This window comes from Vulpes vulpes, chromosome 3, assembly GCF_048418805.1.
Source record: "Vulpes vulpes isolate BD-2025 chromosome 3, VulVul3, whole genome shotgun sequence".
Lineage (NCBI taxonomy): Eukaryota > Metazoa > Chordata > Mammalia > Carnivora > Canidae > Vulpes > Vulpes vulpes.
The window spans coordinates 119877501-119885781 of NC_132782.1; positions in this window are offsets into that span (position 1 = coordinate 119877501).

Sequence of the window (8281 nt, forward strand, 5' to 3'; positions counted from 1 at the left end):
GAAATCAAGAATAACACTTAGATTTTTTATTTCAACAACCAATTCTCCCCCAGTTTTATTAGTCTTCAACATATAGACCTCAGACATTTAACGGCTGTTGTGTCCTGGCTCCTCCTGGATTGGAGGATAATGAAGCAATGGAGAAGGTGAAAAAAAATGAAGAAGTAGAAAGAAAGAGGATCTGGCATCAATTTAATATCAGATGACATTCATGCATCCTGGGGAGCAGGATGGGTTTATTCCTTTTCAAGCCTGCGTTTCTCACACCGCTTCTTGCCCGCTCAGCGTGAGGTGATCTGTGGGTACCGGTTTGAGGCCAGCACCACAAAGACACTGTGTTCTCATTGAACACTTTGAAAAGAAATGAAATGTTTCTATCTTCATTTTGGGATTTGATTAGAAAGGGGCCCCTGACTTGTCTGAGACTGAGGCCTCATTTTAAATATCCTCAACCAATAAAACTTTGAACCCTGATCACATATATCGTATGTTTAAGTTTATAAATTTTTAGGGGAGGTTGTGGAAAAGACAAAAAGTGTGATTTTTTTTAGTAATCAGCCCCATCACTTGAGTCAGTTAGGAACTTGGGTTAAATGTATTGCAAATTCTTTACACATCTAGCTTCGTATTTTTAGAACTATCTCATAGGGGTGGAATAAAAGCTCAGAGCACAGGTTCAGACTTCAGACAGCGCAGGTTCAAATCCATGTTCTGACATTGCTAGATTCCCTGACTTCCAGCAAGACGACTGATGTCTCTGTGCTTTGGCCTGTTTTAAAGATTAAGTGAGGCGGTACACTTATAGTTAATCAATACACACTGGCTATTACATTTGCTATCATATATTCAAAGAGAATAAGGAAGTGCCTAGCATCTTACGTCATTCCCTTGTGCTAACGGCATTCTAGAAAAGTAACTATGCTCCTTATTAATTTATTAATTAACTTTGTTTTACCACAGTTTCCACATTTCCATATGACTTTTGGGTGATTTTCATCATACTAGTTTAGATGTACGTATTTATATTTTTGTATTTGTGTAAACATGGGTAACATATTATACATCCAACGTTTTTGAAAATAGGGAAAACAGGGAATTTCATCGGTTTGCTAATACATTTGGTTATGTGATGCCAAAGTAATCAATTTCAACTTTTAAAATGTTTTTAATAAATGTAATTGATTTTTTTTCTTTTTACCTGATGATTGCATTGACTGGATGGAGTTGGCACTTTGTACACCCAGCCTGAATTAAGCATTTGTGAAAATTGCCAGTTATTCAGTCTCTTAAAGCACCATTAGCACATTTTTCTGCCAGTGGCTTGAACATATTCATGCAGCCTTCAAAAATTTCTAATTTATTTCCAGGTAGGAGATCATATATTGGAAAAATCTGACTCAGCATGAAATATTTACAGTAAAAATTACTTTACCCTAATAAGTGTACTTAAAATGCGTTTGTACAGAGAGTTTTTTTCCCTTCGTCTAGCTTTATTTTTTATCATAGATTTTTATTCAGCCTCTCACCTTGAACAGTTACACAGGGAGTTTTATGGAGAGCTGTGATGTACTGGAAATAGCTACCTGGCTGTCAAAGTTATCACTTCAATTCCGGAAGCTAAGTCCAAGTTTTACAGAGGTGGTCTTCTCATATCCTTTCCCTACTCCTTCCCCTTGAGGAAATCATTCTAAAAATGTTTGGTAATTATTTCCTTCTTTCTGCTCAGAATCACCCAGGTCTGGTCCTTGGAGAAGAGAAAACATGTTACTGGTCATATGATTATAAAATTTTAACACAGAAGCTAGAAGAATTCAATGCAATTCATAGCTTCCAAATCAAATGTTGCACAGACATCTAGAGACAACCAGACATGACAGCTTTTATATCTTTCTGTCCTCCTCCTATGTCTACTGTCTTTGAATTATTTCAACCAACTTTTCATTCCTTTCATGTCCAAAGTTCCAGTGGGATCCATTTCTTGCATGGTGATCGTGTAACAGAGTTTAATGAAGTGGCCTGGAAGGCTACATGAGTCATAAATTTAAGCTGGTTGACTTCTTTATGAAGCCACGGTAGGGACAATGGTATTAAGGAAGAAATTCTTAAAACATACACACTTTCCTTCAGTGGCTTCTGAAACGTGTTGTTCTATCAAGTTGAAAACAATGTTTTATATTTCTTGCTGTACTGGGTGACAAAGCAAAGTGTAGTATATTACTTGATATAGATCAGTGAAGTATTTCTCTTGAGATACCTCAAAGAGTCTGATGGTATGTCTTTCTGAGATCATGAGTATTTGGAGAAATCTATCTTTCTTTGATTTTATGATTCCATGCCTTTGGAGTTGTATTTAAAAGAGGCCTCTTTAAAATGATAGAGTTGTTCTTTTTAAAATGGTAGTGTCTCCCTTTCATTCCTTCCTGTACCTTTAACATTCCTCGCTCGAACAACATGTGGTGAGAACTTTGTTGGACGTGGCCGGGCGGGAGGTGAGGAGAGCATGAAATGGAAAGGCACCTGTTTTCAAGGTATTTACTGAAGTTGCAGGTAAGATAGAGTTGGTGATCACTTCCATTTTTGTTTCATGTCATACAATCATGCAATAGCATTTAGTTTCTCACTTTCAGTAGTCAAGAAAATTAAATCTAATTTATATTCTGGGAGGGTGAAATACTCTTCATGTAATCCAAGTGAGTGTGCTTTGAGTTATTTTGGTAATTCCTCTTTCACTCTAATTTTCAAATGCAAATTGTCTATGCCAGTTATTTTTTTGACCCTATGTTAACACCCTTTATTTATTGTGGTGAAATACGCATAACACGAAATTTACTATTTTAACCATTTTAAACATATGGTTTAATGCCATTTAGCCTTCACAATGTTGTGCAACCAGCACCACTGCCTAGTTCCACACCAGCCTCAGCATGCAGGCCCATTAAGCAATCATTCCTCATGCTCCTTTGCCCCCTGCCCCGGACTGCCGTGAAGCTGCTTTCTGCTTTCTAGATTTGCCTATTCTGGGTATGTCTTTAAAGGGAATCATCTACTCTCTGGCCTTTTGTGTCTGGCTTCTTTCATTTAGTATTAAAGTCTTTAAGGTTTATCTACCTGATAGCATGTATCTGTAATCATTTTTTATGGCTGAACAATACTCCATTGTATGACCACATATACAATGTGTATACCACATTTGGTTTATTATTTTTTTTGTTGTTGTTATTGTCCCTTGATAGAAATTTGGGTTGTTTCCATCAGTTACTTTTATAATGGATACTACTACATACTCAAGTAAAATTTAAGTGAGTACATTTGCTTGTTTCAAGTAGTATAGAAATAATCAAAATTCATGCGAAATGACATGGGAACGTTCCTTTGGATATTGGACCATTTCGCCTGCTTCTAAGGCTTCTGGTTTAATGTGGTTTATGAAATATATACCTGGTCTCTCACCAATGGGGTCTTTTCTGCCTCCTCCCTACAAAGTCTATGTTACTTAGGTAATGGGTTCTCTAAGAGCATTTTTGTACACATCTAAAATTTAGCTATAACGGAAGAGCTGTTCCTCATCAAATTACCAATATGCCTATTCCCCTTACGGCATTGGAAAATAGAATGAAAAGAAATCGCATTCTTTCATAATTTCAAAATAGTCTAAAATAAAATTCAAACTCATTGTTTTGATTCTGAGGATTCCTCAGCCCATGAAAATCAAGTTGGCAGCCTCCGATATGAAGCAATAACTTACCCCCAGCCTTGTGTATTACATGTTTTGAAAATGAAGGTCAAGGCTCTGAGGTTGCCCCAGCTTCTTTCAGAAAAGCGTGATGTGATCTTTAACTCCACCTGAGCAGCCACTAGAGGCAAGCAGATGAGACCTCAGTTTAATGTCTCAGCTGAAGGGCAGACAGGCAGAGCCATTATTAATACCTGACAAGCCGAGAACTCTGCCTCAGTGCCGTTAAAACCTCGGCGAAGGGCAGCAGCACTTTATAATTTATAAGGATGGAAATGGATCGAGACTTTTTTTTTTTCTGGGAAGAAAATAAAGTCATAATGCATTTTCAACTGATGCTTAGTTGCTTTTAAGTGCCCCTCGGGGCATTCCATTAATGAGGATCAGGGATTACAAGAAACAGATATAGATATGTAAAAAGTGTTGAATTAACATGGTTTTCCTTTCTTTAAACCCGCAAAAAGCACATAATGTCCCTTCAGCATATTTGACAAACATATATTTAAAGCTAAAACTGTTACTTACAAAGCCATAATACTATGTGAAACCATATGGTAAAGTGTCTATCTTGGTGATTACAAATCCTGGTTTTATAGCACCCTACGGATATCATAAAAATTTGAAAATTATTTTTAATTAAAAATGCATAGTAACTTCAATGTAATAAAGTCTCTGTAGACCAGAATTCTCCTTAAAATAGATTTAACTTAGCCTTTGCCTAGATGGGCTTTGTGCCAAAAAGATTTTGCATTAAATACATTTGTCTATGGAAACAATTTGAGGAATTCACACTGGCCCCCATATTAAATCATTTATTCATATGCACAAAATCAAGTAGCAAGCAATAAGATAAATCAAGTCTGAAATTATTGAGGGTGATTAGGTCAAGAATCATATATTTATTTTTATATGTGAGGGTTTTTAAAAAAATACTTCTTAATGCTTCTTTCATATTAGAAATTTGAACCATTCTCAGGAAAAGGATGAAATTGCAAATCACATTGTGTTTGTGTGTGTGTGTATCCTATTTAAAATCAAAATACCAATTTCATCCTCCCTTTGTATAATGAAAACCACAAGGCCTCTTGGAGACATTCTTTCTCTACCCAAGTCGATTTTAATTTTAGATGTATTTCTTAGTTACAAAACAATATATACATTTTTGGTTGGCTTAATCCACCTCCAAGAGATACAACATAAAGTCCTTGGATTTTTCAAGCGATAGTGAGAATCACCAATAGAAAGATAGCAATAAAATTAAGAAAAATGAAATTAAGAAATTTTGTTTGCTACAATAGGCAGCTGAGACAAAAACTGCTTTACAATACTGATGAGTGAATGAAGAAAAGAAGCCCTTCTTAACATATTTCTCAATTTAGCCACATATTAAAAGAGAAACAAAAAATGGCCCAAACATTTGCAGCCATGGCTATTCTAGGAAGTAATCGGGAAAAGCCTTTACATGCATACTCTTACTATGTATATGCCTGAAGGTCTCACCAGGAGCCTGGAAAGACCAGAAAGTACTATGTGAGCACATGTCCATTCTTCCCCACTTCGATATAAACATCCGTCAGCCTTGGGAGCAGAAGCCAGACAATGAATCATGGGCAATATGTTTTTAAATTGGTCTCATGTACAGTTTATTTATATTTTAACTTATGGTTGGTTTTAAACCATAGAGCAGTGATTCTTAAACTTTTGTATGATTTTTTTTTCCTTAACTCATAGAGAAGATGGCTCATTCCCAGTGAACAGAAGGGAACAGCTTCAGGAGATAAATATTAAATCAACCCTACAAAAACGTGCTGCTTATTCAAGGTGATGTCTGTTCCTCTGTTTCACATTCACACAGAGTATGAACAGTTGCACCAATACCAGGACACCTAAAGCATTGATCACACAGAGCCATCATTCTCTTGCACTTCATTCCCAATCATTGTGCAAACATTGCTGTACTCTGCTCCATGGATGCTCAAATACATCTTTGATGACACTATTCCTGCATTGAGAAAAACAGTCTCTGATTCCTAAGGTACTTTGATTTTATTATTCACTCATCCACTGATCCATCCTTCAGTCACCGCCTGCTTTACTGATCATGTGCTTGACATTGGGGATTTAAAGTAAAACATAGTCTCTGACTCCAGAGCGCTTTTAGGATAGTGGAGGTGACAGACTTGTAAAGAAATAAGAGGAATAAATTACTATAGAGCCTGTCATAGAAATGTATGCACAGTAGAGAACAAAGAAGGGAATGTTCATTTCTACCTGGAATTGAATAAGAATGAAGAGAGGTGGAGAATAATATTTAATGTGTTTTGACAATTGAAGTAAAAATTATATAAGAAAACAGAAGAAAAAAATGAGTGCAAGTTAGCATACCACGGAGAAAAAGAATCTAAAAGAAAAAGGAAAATAACTCTAATGGAAATAAAAAGATGGAAGAAAGACTTTAAAGGAATTTTTAAAAAATTATTTTAAAAAGCACTGAAAATGACTATTCTGATAGGATGCTCTTTAGAATTTTAAAATTCTTACTCTTGAAAGATATTGAAGATTTGGCTATGGGATAAGGTCTTATTGAAATGTATGTAGGGTTGCCTGGGTGACTCAGTAGTTGGGCATCTGTCTGCCTTTGGCCCAGGGTGTGATCCTGGAGTCTTGGGATCGAGTCCCACATGGGCTCCCTGCGTGGCTTCTCCCTCTGCCTGTGTCTCTGCCTCTCTCTCTCTCACTCTGTGTGTTTCTTGTGAATAAATAAATAAAATCTTTAAAAATAAATAAATGTATGTAATGATTCTGACTTACTTTTCTAAACATAGAAATAAATAACTAGAATCAATAACTTCTTTTTCAGCATAGTATTTCAGTCTCTTTGCTAATTCTGTGGTAATAACTAATTATCACATAGGTGAAATTACGTAGAATACAAGTTAAGATACATAGAGGCCTTAAACCCTTTAGATCAGCATAGAGATTTTTTAAATGGCTGGTTGGATATGCTATAAAAAATTAATTAGCATTTTACAGTCAGCAACATCATAGTTCTTGCATTAAATAAACTCATGCAGAATACTGGATATGTAGTACTGGCAGGAACTGCTGACAACAATTGGGACAAGATATGACTTCCTTTAAAACAGCTTTCATGCTAAATGAGATTAAAGACAGAATGTTCCCTGCTACAATACTATTTGTTATTTCTTTTTTAAGTTAAATTCTATTAGCCAACATATAGTACATCATTAGTTTCAGATGTAGAGTTCAATAACACATCAGTTGCACATAACATTCAGTGCTCATCATATCAAGTGTCCTTCTTAATGTCCATCACCCAATTTACCCCACCCACCTCCTCTCCAGCAACCCTCACTTCATTTTCTATAGTGAAAAGTCTCTCATGGTTTGTCTCCCTCTCTGATTTCTTCCCATTCTGTTTATTTCCATACAAATTATACTAGCAGAGCAAGTTCTTAAATGTCAATTTTTATGTCAAATATATACTGGTGTTAGATAATACATATTTTCTCTTTCAAGAACTTCTTCAAAAAAAAAAAAGAACTTCTTCCAATGATGGAGCTTTCAGATTTTGCAAAATTATGGAACCCCCCCCCAAAAAAAAATTTGTCAGACTTCATGAGCTGTTAGTTATTATGGGATTGAGTCATGGAGCACTAGTGATGAAAAGCCCTAATTTTGGAACTAAATTGACATAAGTGAAACTGTCAGTAAATCATATAGTCCACACTTTGATTACTTATATCTCCTCTTTTTCACACTTTCCTGGCTTTTGGGATGTATGATATTCAAACAAACATGCTATCAAATCCAGGCACTATGGAAACTGACCTAGAGAAATAATAACAAATTTAATGGAAATTAAACCCACACATAACGTATGGATTTTTAGCAGTTTTAAGCAACAGGTCAAAATGCAATATAACTCTACAAACTGAAGACCTAAGGGCTGAGATAATGGGTCAAAATAAAATAATTAGGATGGAATATGATTGATTTCCAAACTGTTCAAAGAATTTTTTTAAAGATTTTATTTATTTATTAGAGACAGTCAGAGACACAGGCAGAGGGAGAAGCAGGTTCCCTGAAGTGAGCCCGACAGGGAACTCGATCCCAGGACCCGGGGTCAGCCCTGGGCCCCCCAGGCTGCCCAAACTGTTCAAAGAATTGCTGAATTCTGTAGCTTCTCATAATAATATCTACCTGCTTTGCACGTCATCCACTTAATTAAGTGGAAGAACTTTCCTCGTTTTCCTTTTCAATTTAGGTTTTGCCTCAGTAGAGGGAGATTCGTGTGTGATTTGCAAGCCAGGAGAAGAGGCAGCGGTGGAGAGGGCAGGCACCCGGCACCCCGCGCACCCTGTGGCTGACCTTCGGTCTTACCGATAATGGGGGGGGGGCAGCGGGTGGGACTGCAGACACTCTGAATCCCCCTGTATCCACTTCTTACTTTCTTCAAATTGTGCGCCAGATAAGGAGCATCCGGTTCTTTTGCACCTCGCTGCACCATTAAGACGGGAGGCCGGG